The sequence below is a fragment of the Varanus komodoensis genome, unplaced genomic scaffold, assembly GCF_004798865.1.
Source record: "Varanus komodoensis strain SLA01 unplaced genomic scaffold, ASM479886v1 scaffold7_3, whole genome shotgun sequence".
NCBI lineage: Eukaryota > Metazoa > Chordata > Lepidosauria > Squamata > Varanidae > Varanus > Varanus komodoensis.
In genome coordinates this window covers 9,120,363-9,138,295 of record NW_025336480.1, presented here as the reverse complement: position 1 = coordinate 9,138,295, position 17,933 = coordinate 9,120,363, and the positions used below count along the sequence as shown (strand labels likewise).

The 17,933-nt window shown below is 44.7% G+C and overlaps 1 protein-coding gene across 7 annotated transcripts in view; it reads right to left on the bottom strand.

Moving 5' to 3' along the window:
• Positions 1–11,535, bottom strand: part of P4HA2 (prolyl 4-hydroxylase subunit alpha 2) — a 59,901-nt gene extending 48,366 nt beyond the window's left edge. For 5 of the 7 annotated variants that reach the window (XR_006417017.1, XM_044454296.1, XM_044454291.1 and 2 more), the window contains exons 1-2: positions 11,361–11,535; positions 10,908–10,974 (exon numbers count right to left, since the gene is read on the bottom strand). The gene's annotated coding sequence lies outside the window, so the exon portion shown is untranslated. The remainder of the gene's footprint in view (positions 1–10,907; positions 10,975–11,360) is intronic. The other 2 variants (XM_044454290.1, XM_044454294.1) reach the window with 2 other exon arrangements.
• Positions 11,536–17,933: the final 6,398 nt, after the last annotated feature.

Sequence of the window (17,933 nt, the reverse complement as noted above, 5' to 3'; positions counted from 1 at the left end):
CTCGTTCATTCCTGGGTAAATTGTTCATGAAACCAACATTTAAAGGGTAGGTTTAAACACCTACCCTGATACCAACATTTTGCACTGTGCTGTTAGCCATTTTGAAGCTGAGGAGAAGGACAGGAAGGCCAGTCACCTTTACCCCCACCATTCACACCCAATGTGGACATCCGGGGTGAGAAGATCTCACACACAGGCCCCTCTACACAGGTAGAGTTCTTTACACAAAGGTCTCTCCACCTCCAATATCCACACTAGAGCAGAAGGAAGAGGACAGTGTGCCGATTGGGACAGAATCGTGGTCCCTGCAGCCCTTCTATAGGCTGACAAGGTGGAGGCTTGCGCCAAAATGACTTCCGTGAACTGCAGGGAGGGCCTCCATGAGGCTGCAGTGCCCAGTACTTTGCTTAGCTCTTACAGTTGTTACGGAAACCTGTTTTTTCTAAATGTTGTTCCAAGTGTCAGCAGATGCATAGTTGTTTACGCTAGTGTGACAGGCTGTATCTATAGAAGTTAAGCCTGAATGTTTCCAGATGGTGCAGGGTGTTCAGAGCTGAGACAGGAAGCTCCAAGAGCAAAAACGGATCTAGAAATATGTTGTTTGTGAGAGTACATGCATATGCAGGGTGCATGCAAATGTATATACAATTTAATTTAATCTCTGGCAGAGTTTTTGCAGCCAGTCAATATTCTGCTTTCTCTGTTCTCTCCACCAGCTTCCTGTATATACCATAGGCAAATCTGAGCTGAATCAGTTTGAGGAACTTTGTTGGCTGCAGCTGAACCAGAACCAAACTGGAACAATGTAATACAGATCTAAACATTTGAGCTGGTTTATTATGAATATGAACATAAACAAAACATAATCCTCTTCCCTGGGCAGACAGTGAAGCTCAGTTTAGACACTCCAACAAACACTCCAATGACTGCAACAGACTGCAGTAAGACACTTCTGAGTCCCCAGAGCAGGACTGTGTCATGCCAATAACAATTATGTAATTATTCTTCTTCCCAATAGGTGGCAGCAACAAATATGCTTGCACATTTAGCTGGAAATAGTACTGCATGTTTTGCATTACAGTTTTTTTCAAAAGGAGAAGGAGAATCACCATAGATCCTATTTTGGCCACACTATGTAATCCGCTTAGCCTATTGCACCAACTGCCAGCAAAAGTATCTGGAAGTCATAAATACTCAGCAAAGTTAGGGTGCAATATCATATACCCTCTGGAAGGATGTCCCAGAACGTGTATGATATCACACAATTTCCTCTTCTTCCGAGTAGAGGGGAAGTGCCTCAAGGAGAGGGATTTTTATTTTTATGCTCTGGCTGACATCCCGGCAGGCTGCACCTGTTCTGCAGGGGTAGGAACCTCAGCACCAGGAACCCAAGCTGCCCCTCCTGGATGCCCCGGGAGGCCATGCCTCCTTCCCCCGGCCCCACCCTTCTCCCCCACCACCGATCTGTTGGTGCTTTCCTGGCTTTTGTACAGTGCTTACTCTGCGCTCAAAATAAAATGCCTCTCTTAAGGCTTGCTTACAGTCAGTATGAGATTTACTCTAAAATAATAGCTTTGGGCCCACTCTTTTTTTGTGTCTTGGACCCCCTCCTTTTGCCTTTGGTCCTGCCACCCCTTGCATGCAGCCCCCAAAAGCTTCTCCAAATTGGGATTATTTTTGGCCATTGGGCTGAGAGCTGGCCTGCACCCCTATCCTATTGGTTATGTTATATGCTTGATTAAAGAAGAGCCAGAGGGGGTCCAGCCCCCATATTTTCCATAATCCCCGCTTACTTCCGGTTTAAGGAAACATTAACAAGGACATGATTTGGTCTACAACTGAGAGGCAGGGCTTGCAAATTCTATTCAGGCCCCATATACACTCACCCATAATATGAATGCTGTTCAAAGTCTGCCCTTCACTTTCACCCAGCTTAGCAAATCCAGTTCCTGCAGCTAAGTCTGAACATCTTAGACTAAGTCTGAGAAAAGTTGCTTGCTTTAACTGACCTGATATTTCTAGCAACATACAAAACATGCATTCAGCATTATATACCCAAACTTCAACTGCACTATGATAGTTGTAACCAGCCCTTATGTAGAGGAATGCTTGTAGTCAGTTCATGCATGCTGTGTCATATCGGCTCCGGGGTGTGGTCCTGCGTGAACTCCTGAAAGTGCAGCTCTTTTACCAACAGCAATTTGAGGTCAGACTCAACCAAGCCTTGACGTGGGCCTCAGAGCGTCTCCCTCCTATGGGCACTTTCAATTTCTGGTACGGAAGCAGTGAAGGGAACAGCGCCCATCATGGTTCATTGTTTTTCTCATCATTTAATGAAAGGGCTTTGCTTTGTCGCAGCCCCAAACCTATTAAATGCAAACATGTGCTCACTGCTGTTAGACCACATGGCTCCATTTATAGCCTGAGCCTAGGTATGCTTACTCTGAACTAAGTCCCATGAGTTCAATAAGATATGTTTGATCCTGTAGGGGCATGAGCAAGACTGACAATTAGGAATAGTTAAATAAAGAGCAGGAGTGATGACATTTAAGCACAATATACATGGTGCATAATTAAATGATGAGGAACCAATACTGAACATAATTAGTATTACATAGAAAGTTATATTCTAGAAGCTGAAGAAAAAAGCAGCCAAAATAAAAAACACTTTTGTCTATATTGGCCAGACTGTGAAGAAGGATGAAATTAGCTCTCTGAGCCCTCGTGTGTGGGTGTTTTTAAAAACCACAATTTTACTGGTGCAATTTACAGCACTAAGTGGAATCTCACCCGCTCCCAGAAGGCTCTGCCCACTGAAATGCAAGTTTTACATTCCCGAGCAGGATACAGTCATTAAGGATCCTTCAGCCACCCTGGTTACATCACCAGCACCACTCAACACAAGGCCAATCTGTTTTGATATTCCTTTACATTTATTTATTTACTGGTTTTACCATGCCCCAAAAATGGCATTCAAAGTGACTTACATTCACCCATAAAACTTGATGAAAAAGTAATAATTTTAATAAAATGCATTTAAAAAGCACAAGAATGTTTGTAAAAACAACACCCATCTCAACAGACCCACCTATGCACAAAAGGCCCACTTCAATATGGTGCCAGCAAGAAGACCGCAGAGCGGGAGTAAACCCAGTCTCCCTCGGCAGTGGGTTCCACCACCAACCAGCGGCCATGGAGAAAGCAGCTTTTCAAGTTGCCACTGGGGAGGCTTGTATACAAGAAGGTAGGCTTTCAGGTAGCCAGGACATAGGGGGCTTTACAAGTCACGACCAGTTGTGTGCTTCCTGGAACCAGCCCCAGCCACCACTCTGGCTGAGCATTCTGAACTAGCTGATATCTGAACAGTTTTTGCAGGCATCCCCACAGAGTGGGTCACCATAGTTCAAACAGGGTGTAACTATGCCATGTGTGCCTGTGGTCAGATCAGGTGCCTACAGGAACCAATATAGTTGGTTTCCTAGCCCCAGCTGTGCAAACACACTCTTGGTCGCCCCCAAAACCAGGGCACCCAAGTTCAAGGCTGAGTCCAGAAGTATACTTAACCAACCGTTGTGCCATCTTCCTGAAAAATATCCATCAGTGACTTCAACTACCCTATCATTACTGTTTCTGGTCATACCTCTGTAGCTTCTGATTGGAAGCTTGGACCTGCCTGAGTAAGGAGTTGTCCCCAGTCTGGCCTATGTTTCCTTAGACAAATATAGACTCAGAATTATGAAGGCTTTTTCCGGTGCAAAATAATGTGCTGATTAAAGCACAGCGGTTTCCTTAGTATATTGCTATCAAACAAACTACTATTAGATTAAATAATAAAGTGCCTCAGTTAATGCCTAAATAAGGACCCCAGCTTACTATATTATTGTTCTGCAACACATTAACACTACAAAGCTATGTATGGCCACTTGGAGGAAAGTTCCATTATGTTCTGTGAGCCTTACTCTCAGGTTAAGTGTGCACAGGCCCATCTTATGCATTGGAAACAACTAAATATTGGAGATGAAGATTCTTTCATACTTGCAGGCCTTGTTTAAATTATATTTTTTCCACTACCACCATGCCAGACATACCTTGGGAGAGCCTGGAAATGAGCCCTGAACCAGGCAAACATGCATTTATTTAATATTAACCCCATGAGATTAAGCCTCCTTTCCTGAGAAATTTCACAAGATCTTACATTCCAGGAGTATCTCCCACTTCTGGAATGTATTTGTCCTTGTACGAAGGGCAGCTGCAGGACAAGATGCTGGTGGACAAAAGGATACATCATGAGGGGGACTATCATCTCTACACTCCATCAAGCTGAATTATCTCTAAAATCCCAACGCCCCAATGGTTTTGGGATCCATAAAACCTTTGGCAGGGTAATGGCAGCACTTGCTAATGCTAAAGGATTGCACTCGCCCCTTGAAGCCAAGAGCTTTCTCACTAAGCATTGCTCCTTCCCAGAGATAATTGCCTTCCAGCTGGCTCCTCACATCAGTGCTCAGTATCACGCCCGCGCAGTTCCTTCCACAACCTGTCCACATGCCTGCATCATCACCTCCCATGCCAAGTGCTTAATGTGCAGCTGCAAACAATTAAACAGCTAAATACTAAACAATCAATAAAATATTTTTGCGTGTTTCTATGTTTTCCATAACAGCATTTGAGGACGTGGTCCCAATCAGCACAAAACCCAGCAGGGTCCTTATTCCAATGATGTTGCAATAGCTTGTGACCATGAGCTTATGTAAGCTCAAGAAAACAAGCATCCGAATCAACTGCCAAAGTCTCCTTTACATTACAGTACATTGCCCTACATTGCCTGAGCAAGTTTTTAAAACAAAACAAAGCAAGACGTGTTTTTTCAGTTCTTGATCTCTGCTTTGACATTCCGAGGTTCTAACTTTTCTTGCCCTCAGATTAGAGTCCCGCCATATAGTCAATCATTGCTCAGAGCAAATAGCAAGCATGGAACAGTTCATGTGCTTTGTCTTCCTCACCTGAAGCTAGCCAAAACCAGTCTGGACCAGACATCTAACTGCCCTTTGCTGCTCACAAAGGAATGTTAATCCTTTTAGATAAATCTGAAAATAGCCTTTGTAGGTTAAAAGGGATTCTTAAGAAATGCATACTAAAAATCATTCCAAAACCCCAGTCCAAAAATGCTTGGAAGTAGTTCCCAGTGGAAATAAGCACATTTAGGATCATAGCTTACATATTCAGAAACAATTAACATTATGAAATGTTGTCCTTTCCTGTTAGGTCAGTCTCCCCAGTCCTACTTCCCTCCAATCATATTGGGCTAGCATTCTCATTATCCCCAACTAGTGAGATCATATTCCTTTGATAAGAAAACCCCCTGGGGGTTTTCCAATACATCTGAAGGGTATCTGGTTGGAAAATGATGTTTGTGGTTATCAGCAACAGACAAACCCAGAAAACCTAGATGAAGCAAATGGATAAAACTATAAGGGACATTAGCTTTTTAATTTTCACAAATCAGTGTTAAATACGTATACAAAACAGGATCTGTTCCTCATGATACAAATAAAAAAGCAATGGTCAGCTCACCTAAAATAAGAAAGCCTTGAAAGTAGGGTTTGAGCGGGGCTTGGCATAGTCTGCTCGCTGCTTCAAAATGGGATAGATCAGTAAGACAATTTTGCTAGGCTGAAGGGTAAACATTGCAAGCATTATCATGAAGACCAGTTCTCACAAGCAGCAAAGGAGGCAATTAAACCTGATTTGAAGACTGTACTATTTTCAAAGGGGACATGCAAGATTGGGGATCATAAAAAAGGGGATCACAAGATTGAATGCTCCTCCTTATCTAAATCCTTCAGGTGGGGCATTTTCTCAGCCTTCTCAGAGCCTTCTCGTAGTATACTAGTTTTCTACATGCAGGGTTATGCTGGGAAGAGTTAGCCAGGAGCAGCATTCAGTCATGAATTCTCCCATCGGTACTGTAAAGCAGTACAGTTTAGCAATAGGTTGTTCTCCTCTAGTACCCATGAGAAATAGAAGAGACAGCAGTCTGCAGCAAGGGCATGGAACATGAATCTGCTGTCGTACCAGTTAAGCGTCTTCAACAAGTCTATAAGCAGTGGCATCCAGTCATCTTGCTCACTCTGCTGCCATGGGAGCTTATGAGAGCAGGGAGGGCCAACCTGTGGCCGTCCATATGCTGTGAGCTGCACCTTCTTTCAGTCTGACCAGTCAGCAGCTCCTGGTAAGCCACTAGCTGTGCACCCCAGTGCTATGGGAAGGAACTGCGAGCCTGTTAATGCAGCAACCCTGCAGATACTAGAAGGGGTGGTGCAGCTGTCAGCTCCAGAGAGGACAGGTAAGTCAGGGGACCCAGGGGGTTCCATCTGATCCTGCTTAGTCTCCACTCTTCTTTGAAAAGCTACCTTTGCTTGACTCCCCACCAACCCGACAGTACTGAATAGGGAACATAATGCTTGAAGCTTTGCGTTTCACAATATCCAGAGATGTATGCTTAGGGTGTACTAGTTCACATGCAGGCCAACTCCAGGCTGCATGGGGGCCTTAGCTGCTCTCTTTGCAGCCTGCTTGCCAGGATCCTGGGGCACCCTACCCACTTTTCCCAGTCCCCCAGCCGATGACATGGGACAGACTGGGGTCTGGACTGGGATTGTTTTAGGCGAGGAGTGAGGCTTTAACCTCAATGCAGTTCCACTGCAGAGATGCTGATTCCTCGCTGCTAATAGTCCCACAGATACTTGTGGCTGTTTGTCTTAAACCACTGTACAGGGACAACCTAAATCAAAGCAATTCCAGAATACATCTGGTCCAGCCCTTATGATGAACCTGCCTCAAATATGGCTCAGAAAACCAGACCGTTTGCAATGGTCAGAGAGTATAACATCTGTTTCATCCCAGTCCAGCTGTTCTGCACACACGCACATGCATGCACATTCCCACAAATGACCACTCCTATTTCCAATTCAAATCTTAACTTAGCTAAAACTTTTTAAGTGGCCTTAGGTCACCACTGACTCTCATTTTCAGCTCCCCATTTATAATATGGCAACAGCAATATGAGTCTATCTTACAAAGCTATTGTAAAGATAACCAGAAATCTTATGCACACTTACTTTGGTAAAAGGCCCAATGAACACAATCAGACAACTTCCATGTAAGCATACATAAAACCAGGCTGCCATTTATTGTGAAACATTGGAAGCAAGTAGGCATTTATACAGATACAGATTTGTGTGCGTGTGCATGTGTGTATTTATACATTTATATAAATATGTATGTATACTATATATATTTGTGTGTGTATAACATATCACACACACACACACACACACAGAGGATAATAAACTAGTATATAGCAGAGATGACCAAACCAAAGTTTGGGAGCCACATGCGGCTTTTTGAAATTATTTTGAGTCTTGCTGCTCACCTCCCAGGGCACCTATGGGTGCCTGCATGCCACCTGCCAACACCCACAGGCACCCATTTGCAGCTCCCAAACATCTGACATTTATCATACGTGGCTCTTCCATTGAGCAAGTCTGGCCACCCATGGTGTATAGCATATTATATGCTTGTATTAGTATAGTTATGCTATGTATGTCCTATTAATTTTCAACTTAGGATATGACTCTCTGCTGGTCAAATAACAGCTGCAATTAGTTTTTGGTGAGTCATTTGGCAGCATCTGCCTGAAGAAATCTGGTCACTAATCTTACAACCTGAAAACCATTGCCAATTCTACAGTTAACTTGTTTATTTCTAATGTAGCTGTAGAACAAGAGAAAGAGTTCATGATGCAACACACAAAATGTCAATATATTGGAAACTTTTCAACACCTTTTAAAGCTTTTCCCTTCCTAAATGGTATCATTCCCTGTGCAAGAGAGAGCAGATGGATGACCAGAAGGTTTTCAGCACTATTCTAATGTGTGAAAAATCGCTGCTCACTTGGAATTGCTGCTCACAAGCAAAATACATGTTCTCAGAGTGCTTATAAACAAAGGGAAAATGAGCTGAGTATATGTCTTCCATCCCAGAAACAGCAGATTGAACTCAGTACACTGATGCAAACATGTAATTTCAGTATATCTGGTGCAAGCAGAAATTGCCATCCATGCTGCAGCAAATGTGCCTTTATAAGTAATTCTGATAAATGAAACAATTCCATATAAAAAATCAGTTCTCTCCACTAAGATTTCCAAAAGATACCTTTATTATTGCAGATAGACTACTGGAAGGTCACTCTTCTACCCACTGTCTAATATTAACAGCAAAAAGCAAAAGAACATTCTTAACTAGTTATGTTTTGAGTCCCAATGACCCACTTCAACAGGGAAAGTAAATCCTTAAGCATCTGATAGTTTAGACTCAGTTTTGACCAGAAAGTACAAGAGGCTAGGAAATATTTACATTGCGTTTGTTTAAAAATGCCAAATAAGCAAGAATAGAGGTGACAAGGAATTAGATTCTAAAAGCAGAAAATACGAGCTGGAGTGGGGAAGAAATGGAAGAAAAACAAGGAAGGACTTTTCCAATTAATCTAAATAATTGTTTGGTGTTTAAAACAAATTCAACTTTGTGTTTCGGCCAAAGCAAAATTTCAGCATCAAAATCTGAATATATAACCTGAAGCATTAATTTATATTGATACAAATATAAACTATGGGCATACCACAGATCCAATCAATTCAGTGTATCATACATTACAGTCATATACATTGCATTCATACAGTGAAACAAACAAATGTTTTATTCTTTAAAAAAATCAAAAGGCACAATTGTAGGTGTGATAAAAGAAGCCCAATGCCTTGAATTTCAAGATTTTTTTTGTTTGTAACTGCAGAAAGATGTATGCACATACTTGATACCAAATTTGCTTCCAGGGAGGGAGTTAATCATACTATATGCTTAGCTCTTCCCACTAAAATCAGTGGGACTGAAAAGTCTCATTTGCCTCCTTGGATGCTGCAAACCACAGCATTCATGAATCATGAATAACAGACGGTGGTTGATGAGAACATGTAATGTAGAAATGAGGCAACCATTTAGAATCAAGCTTCAGTTTCCACTTCCTTTTGGAATTACTAGTGCCATTGGTGAATTACTATTATGGCTCTTGCTTTTCTGTTTCTACTTTATTCTGGGATATTTGGGTGCTTGTTTAAAGATCCTTCAAGTGCTCATAAAGAATGATTACGACTATGCGGTTATAATCAAATGACAGCGATACTGCTGTTCAACAACTGACAAACATTAGCCATTATTCTTTAAAGGAAATATGATAAATCCAATATGATGTATCCATCATACATGGGCATGTATACGTTGTTGTATATATGTTCATTTTCTCTGTCCCATTAAGACCTCTGGTCAAACAGACCGTCATCCACAATGGGATTGGTGAAAATGAACCTTGGTACTACACTGATTCTTCTCCCCCAGCTTTCAGCCAAATGCTACTGTCCACGCAGCCAGCATTTGTACGGCCTGGCCTGCACGTACTGATGCACAACACGGACTTGTGTGCTCAACATTATATTCATGTCGCTTCAACAGGGATATGCAATCAAACCATGGAATGACCCACACTGCTGCACTCTTAAAGCCTGGGAAACTCTCACATACAGGAGATCGTCATGTGTCCTCCTAGCAGGGCTGACCTTACATGACCTTACACAGCTATGCACCACTAGCACAGGAAGTCAGTACAGCCTGTCTCTCCAGAGCCCCTGAGGACCCCGAGGGAAGAGTTCTCAGATGCTGCAGCCATTTCAGCCCCTACCTCCCGAATGCACGCATGGGCTACTTAGAAGTGGATTCTCTTGAAGTGGATTCTGATTCCCAGTTTATGTTGCAGTGTTTTTCAGGCTGCAGAAGATTCCCTGCTGTTATCACTTGAAGAAACACTGTAAGAAGAAACTGGGGCATCTCTGAAGAACTTCAAAGCCTAAAAGACAGCTCTGGAGCCCTAGGCTACCCATACAACCAAAGTAGTCCATCCCTTCGCTCACCCCACACTCCTGCTCCTTTACCTAGATGCATGCAAAATTTGGAGCGTGCCCTAAAAGATGGAGTGCTTGCTGGTGCTGTAGAAACTGAAAGGGAAACTGTTTTTCCACCCTGAATGTCATCTGGGAGACCAATTAATGCTGTGGATCAAGTCACCTGCCTCTCCTAATGGACTGAGGCGCTATGCTTCAGTTTGGTCGTCTTGCTCCCCCTCCTTCTCCCATCTCCTACTCAACGTGGCTTCCTTGCCTCAAGGACTTACTCCTGACGTTGACAGAGGATGGCAGACGTTCCTAGCCAGGACCACTCGCAGACACTGCACTGATCGGAAAACACGTCCACATTAAGTATTCCAGGGCTTTGCATTTGGAAAACCAACCCTCGCGAATAGCTGCACTTAACCCCAGGGAGGTACCGCGTGCTCCCTCTCAACCTCGCCACTCAAAGTAGGCTGTGGGTTGTTCCCGGGTCAAAGGGGGTCCTCCTTTCAGGAAGGCAGAGGAGCGGTGAAGCCAGGCTACCAGGAGTTTAAACTCATGCTATGGTTACCCTCGGCCCTTCCCAGCCTTCGGAAATGCGTTGGACTACAACTCCCATGTGACCACCTATTTGTGCTGGTTAGGGAGCCGCCCCTGAAAACAGCTTGTAGACCAACTGGGGGAAAGTGGCTATCCAAGAAACCAGGCGTTTAAGCTACTGCTGCTGCTGTTTCCCTGGGATCCAAGCCTTTTCCAAACTTTGGGGCTAACCTGCAAGAACACAAACGTGGTTCAGGTAGGGAATCTCCTGGAAGAAGCTTCTTCGGAAGACACCTCCCCTTTCCTTTACAGCCCCCGCCCGCCCGCCCCCGATGTCACACATCAGCTCTCGGGTGCCCAAAGGGATTTTACCTGCCGCCAAGGCTGCTGCCGAGGAGACGGTCGCCTGTCTGGTCTGCTGTCTGTTACTGAGCCGCCCCTGAAAACAAGTGAGGCAGGAGTTTATTATCGTGTGGAAACATGCCAGGCTCCAGCTCAACCCAGCGATGAAGTCATCCCCTGCCGCGTTTCCATTTGCGCCTCCGAGACCCGCACATTGCAGGCGGCTTCAGGTTTCGCCGGTGCCAGTGTCCACAAGCCATGCTGAGCGAGGGGAGCCATGCAGTCTGCCCGAGGCTGCAACCCGACGCGTGCCCTACCCAGGAATAAGTCCCACCGAACTCAGGGGGGCTTCGGAATAGGCATGACTAAGATCGCCCTTGGCGCAAGGGGCGGGGGGAGCGGGGGCACATTGCACAGCCGGAGGGGGAGCCGGGCCATTAGAAGCGAAGGGGAGAGAGATGGGCATGAGGCAGGCTGGCGGACCTGGATATGGCAGGAGCGCTACGGCCCCCCGAGAGGCAGAGGCAAAGGAGCAGCAACAGCCGGTTTGGATCTGGGACGAAGCAGCGTACGGGGAGACCCCACGACGTGCCTTGTCCTTCCCTGCCTGCGAGAAGCGCTTTCCACGCTCGCCTGAGAACACGCAGCCCCCCCGCGTTCCCGGTCCGCGCTTTCTAGAACAGCCCTGGCACTTCCAGCCGGAGCTGCGCTCCCTCCGCCCACTTCGCTGATGCGCTTGGCGTTCTGCGCTCCTATTGAGCGGCTGCCACGTCGGAAACTCCGCCCCCTTCTCCGCCCCCTTCTTCTCCTTGGCACGGACTTCCCAAGCAACCAGACGGTACCGTAATGCTTCCAGTAGCCGCCCTGTTGATGCTGAGCGAAAGGGAGGCCACGGACACGGTGACTGTGACCGCCTCGACATCCACGCCGACTTTCCCTCCAATATCTCAATCTTAGCGTGAAGCATGAGGAGTAAAGGAGGCAAGCACAGGCCACTCCCCCAAGGTGCCCCCTTAGGGGTACACCTGGTGGCTGCTGAAAGGGGGATCGTGGAAGCTGGCTCTGCCGCTGGGCTCTGCCATCTGAAAAAATAGTTTTTAAAAAGAGTCAAGCTGCCGCAAGTCCAAGAGGGCCGCTAGGAGGGGGAGGGTAACTAGGAGTAGGAGGGGAGGGTGTCCCACAGGACTGAGTGGGCATGTGGTCCACATGGGACCCAGTCTTCTGTCAGGCACATCCAGGGCAGTCTGGTTATTGTTGTCATGAAAACCCTGTTTACACAGGACCTTCTCATGTTGCCCTCAATTAAGACCAGTAATAAGGGATGTTGGTATACAGACAGCTCAGGCTTCGTGGCCAAGGTGCAAACTACATGTCACACTGCGGCCCCAGCAGCCCATACTGCCCTGGAAAGCACCCTGGGAAGGGAGCGCATGCATCAGATCACGATTGAAGGAAATGCCCGTGTCAGGGCAAAATGAGCAAAAGCTCTGGTGTGATATGGCTGCTGGAGCCTGACACTGTAAGAACAGCTCTGTTAAGGTGACCTGATCAGGCAGCGGTGCTCCTAGCAGCGTGTGCAGCTTAGATATGCGAATGCAGGGGTGGCCAGACTTGCTTAACAGAAGAACCACATACAGTAAATGTCAGCTGTTTGAGAGCCACAAGTGGGCACCCAAAGGCAGCTGCAGCGGGCAGCGGGCAGCGGGCCCCAAGCGGTGAGCTGCAAAATAAACTCAAAGAACCACATGGGGCTTCAAGCCTCAGTTTGGCCACCCCTGTGTTAATGTATGCCTGTCATAGAGCACCTTCCTTTTGCTTTCCCTTGTCTTAATCTATTCAGCCACCATGTTTCCATTCTCATGTACCTCTGGCAAACTGCCTACCTGCTCACCTACTCTTCTCCAAACTGTCTATACAACTGCTTCATGGTTTCATGATTGTAACTTTTATTATTATAAATTGTATGATTATTCATTGATTTATGATTATAAAAGCTTCTTGAACAGAATCCATCTTTCTAATCCTTTCTGGGGGCTACCTACTGTTCCATATACTTCCTGTATGTCTGAGTAAACTGTAATGTTCTTTTGATTGTACACACCCAGCATATTCGCATCCACTGTTTCTGACACCAGTCACTCTCCTCTTGAAACTGTCCCCTCAGCTGGGTGCTATTTATTAAATATTGTGAAATTTCCAAGCCATAGTGGCAGGCAAGGTATACGGATTGTTTAAGTCAGCCTGGTTCCCACCAGATGCTTTTGACTAACTCTAAGCAGCCCCAGTCCGCACAGCCAATAGTCAGGAATGCTGGAAGTTGTAGTCTAAAATATCGGTTGAGAATGGCTGGTTTCATTCTCAACCAATATTTCAGTTGGTTTCAGTTAAGAAAAGCTTTCCTCTGTGGAGGACACTGAAGCAGACAATCCACCCTAGAGATTCAGTACAATGTCCATGATCCTGCTCTGTAATCATGATAGTGACTAGGTTCAGATGATATGATAATGATCTAGATGAGGAGGTGCAAGAAATGATAATCAGATTTGCATATGATACAACACTGAATGCAATAGCTAACACCCTGGAAGACAGAAAGAAGATCTGGGGTGATCTAGATAAGCTTGAAAGCTGGACTGAAAGAAACCGAATGAGGTTCAATAGGGGCAAATGCCAAGTTCTCCACCTAGGAAAAAGAAACCAAAAGCATCAATACAAGATGGGGAACACTTGACTCAACAGAACTGAAAAAGAAAACGATCTTGGAGTAATTGTGGACAACAAGCTAAATATGAGCCAACAATACGAAGTAGCAGCATGAAGGGCAAATCTCAATTTGGGATGCATTAATAGAAGTATAATTTCCAAATCAAAAGAAGTGCTAATTCCCCTATTCTCTAAACTAGTCTCATCTAGAATACTGTGTCAAGTTCTGGGCACCAAAATTTAAGAAAGATGCAGAGGGTTCAGAGGAGAAATTAGAAAGGGTTCAGAGGAGAGCTACTAAGATGATCCATGCTTTGGAAACAAAGTCTTATGAGAAGAGACTGAGATAACTGGGTATGTTCACTTTTGAGAAGAGAAGACTGAGGTGGGACATGATAACACTCTAGTACCTGAAAGATTGTCACAGAGTGGAAGGGCAGGATCGCCTCTCACTGATACCAGAGTATAGGACATGAAATAATCAACTCCAGATGTCACAACCCAGATTCAGGCTGGATACCAGGAAATGTTTCCTCACTGTCAGAGCAGTACAACAGTGGAACCAGCTGCCTGGAGAGGTGGGGGGCTCTCCCACACTGGAGACATTCAAGGCAAAACTAGACAGTCATATGAGTGGGATGGTGTAACTTGCCATCCTGCACCAGCAGGACCCAATGGCTTTCTTGGCCCCTTCCAACTCTATTATTCTGCAATACTAGGGCAACCTACAGTCAAGGGCTAAGAATGGGTTCAGTGTGGATTGTTGTTGAAACATGGGTTATTGTGTGGGTTGTTCACCATGGTTTGTTATCTTGATTGTATTCAGACAACATAATAACACACATTTCAACAGTAACAATCCATGCTGTCTGAATCCAGTGCATGTGTGAAGCTGAGAATCCAGTCACACAAGAAACCACAAACAGCTTGAGCACCATGTTTGGTTTTGTTCCACATAGCTCTATAGTATTTCATTTTCAACCCAATATTCTATATCTCATGGACCATCACCTGCACATTTGGGAACTGCAGTAAAGAACAACCGTTACCCAACAGAAATAAAAGTTAGTGTTCTAAAAGTTATAAAAGGAGTTCTTAAAATGCCTGGGAATTTTTTTAAAAAAATCTTCACCTGGTGCCATAAGAGGCCCTAGATGAGACCCCTCTGGGTAGGCATTCCAAGACAAGGAAACTGTAACTATTCTAAGAGTCGTTTCCACAGATCAAAGTAGGAGTTTCTTCACTGTCCTTTGTGACAACTACTGCACTTTCCTCTACAAAACATTTAAGTCTAAGAAAGGATAAGCTTGCAGAATAATCATTATCATTATTAACATTTCTACCCCACTCTTCAGGATGTCACCTCCCAAGGTGAGTTAATATAGGGGTGCAATAGATAAAACATTCCAAAATTTAAAACTGTAATTCATGAGATTTAATGATAGTGTAGTAATGAGCAAATCTAAGACACTTCTCTTTGCAGCCTGAGGAATTCAGCTCAGAGTTTGTCAGCGGGACTATAATCAGCATCCTTTGATGGCTGCAGCTCCTGATGATTTTCACAGATGTCTCTGCGTGTTCATTCATAAAACAGATGAAGAAATGCAGGAATTCTGTCTAACTAAAACAGATTTCCACTGAATACACAGATGGGTTACAACAGGTGTACTTAAATAGAAGTATTAATATTTCTTCCATCCTACTTTCTAATGAGAGTGTTGTAACACAACAAATGAAAATAAAATACTTTTCTATATACTGTGTATTATCTGTCCAAAGCATGTTCATTGACAGCTCTTTTGAACTGTACTCTTCTAAATAAAGCTCTGTTGGGGAGACACAATTAAGCATGCCCCTCTCCTCTCGGGTTACACCTAATCAGGGCTCTTGCCCTTCCATGATTTCTGCATGAAAGAGTTGTGTGAATGTGCACCATGCCTTTCTCTTGAGGTTAGGCATGCCAGCAGGGAAAAGCTTCCAAGCTTAAGCCCTGTTCAGGTGTAAAGAGAACGTGTGAGGGGTTAAAGTTCAGACTGGGATTGAGCCCAGCACTTTAAGCTCCCCCATTTCAAGCCCCCTTGCATCCTCTGGAATGCCTGTGCAGGGCTATTGATAGGTCAGTAGGTAGACTTTGCACATATTCCAGAACTCTCTTTGTTGGAGTTCTAGAATGAGTGGAAAGCTTTTCCCTGGAGATCCCCACACCTAATATGTGGATGTCAGTGAAGGGCCAAGGTGTCACCTGCCCCCGGAAGCAGAGGCTTGGCTCTCCAGGCTGCCTCCACACATGACGCCCTGTGACCGAGCTGTCCTTCTAGCATAATCTGTGCTCTGCTGATGAGATATAAATACTCAAAAGCAGCAGGAAATCACTCAGCTCTTCTTGTAGTATGCTATATGCACTATAATGTGTCACCCTTCCCCAACCTGGCTCCCAGCAGAGGCTTTCTACTTCAACTCCCATCAGCCCCAGCCGGCACAGCCAATGATTAGCGATGCTGGAAGTTGTAGTCCCAAACATCTGGAGAGTACATAATGAGGTATGGTGGCTACGAGAGGAACACCCTACTTGATGGTGGGGCTCCAGTTACAGAATGGTCTCTGCAAGGAAGCTCACCTGGCATCGATCTTGTATCACTGCAATGCCAGGCAAGTGGCGTTATTTTTAGTCTCCATCCATTGCTGCTAGACTGCATGTTACTTGGTTAACGCTGCTGACTGCCCTTGTACTGCATTTAGATTGCAGTGTTTTAATGTTTTCACTGCCATTGGTTTTAACACTTAAAACCACCCTGAGTCTTGCAAAATAGGGCTGAAATGTTGATGTTTGCATCCAGCAAATGTAGATAGTACAAATGTATATAAGCCACAGAGATCTTTTATTTTTTGCTAGCAAAGTTCTAGTCAGTATTTAAGGAAAGAATTACAAAAGAGCTAAATTCCCAGCTGGTTGATACAACCATGCAATCTGAGCCACTGTTGTTCTCTAAGGTACTGTTCCATTAAATCTCTTTAGTCTTTGGGGAGCTTACAAGAACAGATAGCCGGGCTCTGAACTTGTTGGCTATGATTCTTTTGTTGTCTTTTGGGATCCCAGTTAAGGATGTGTTGACACTGTATGGTTTACATTGCAATTAAATACCCATCAAAAGTGCAGATAAAGGTCACTGGGTATGTCTGTTGCGGAACACATGAATTTCCCAAAGTCTAGCAAGTAAATAAAAACGGAAGGCGAGACAGAGTTAATCTCTAAGATAAGAACATCATACACTAGAAATGGAACACACTGTGTACATGGTGGGAGTAGATGAGATGGCAGAGAAAACACTATCATTATCAGAAACATGTAAGTAGGAAAGCCCATTTTTGGAACCAACCACCCAAATGTCAAGCACTGGTACATAGTGCATTCAAGATAATCTAAACCTCAGCTCTGGCTCAGTTAAGGACCTACTTCCTGTCTTGTTCATGCCTTGATCAGGAAGTGAGCAGTGCGGAAAGAGACTTGGCCAGTGGCTGCAGGACCCTGCAGGACCTCTTGTTATCTCATGTAGCTAATTCGCCTTGTTCTCTTCAATCAGAGAGAAGATATGTCAAAAGGGATTCCTATTCCCAGTCCAAGAAGTGGAGCTTAGGAAGGAGGGGAGCATTCCACCAAAGGCTGAACTGGGCAGCCCCAAAGATCAGGGGTTTTCCTCTCCTAACTGAACAGGAGCATGAATCTCCCCTCCACAGATCAAAGCATCTATTTCCACTTTGTATTTCTGCTCTGGACATCTGCATAAAGGACTTGTTTCTTTCATTACAGTTTCCCATAACCCAAAGTAGAAAATGCAGGTAAGTATTTGCATGTTTTCTCTATGAGGCAGATACTACTTTTTTAGGGAGAGATGTAAAACTTGGGTCAGGTAAGTTTTTAACCTCCCTTCCCCCAGTTTCACAGTCACACTCTAAATCTGATGCCTCCGCATGGCTGCTTGAAATATATAAAACACTACAAATCTCCTCCCACTAGAGATCAAATTCACAGACTTCTGTTGCATGACAAATGGTCTAGCGGGAATCACAATGCAGTGCTGCCACATTTTCATTAGCATGGATGATGGGATCATCTGCTATGCCACTCAAACTTCCCTATTCCCTCCAAGCTCTGCAATAATGTCCGCAGTAATTAGGAAGAATGAATTTTACCAACAACATGGTGGGAAGAGAAGAATCCTGTTTCCCAAGAGTTCCATTGCTGGCTCCAGCCAAACCCTAGCATGTAACCCCCCTCCCCCCACACACACACACACACACCGATGTTGCCCATTGCTTCAGGCTGTCCTTCAGGACCAAACTGCCTGGCCAGCC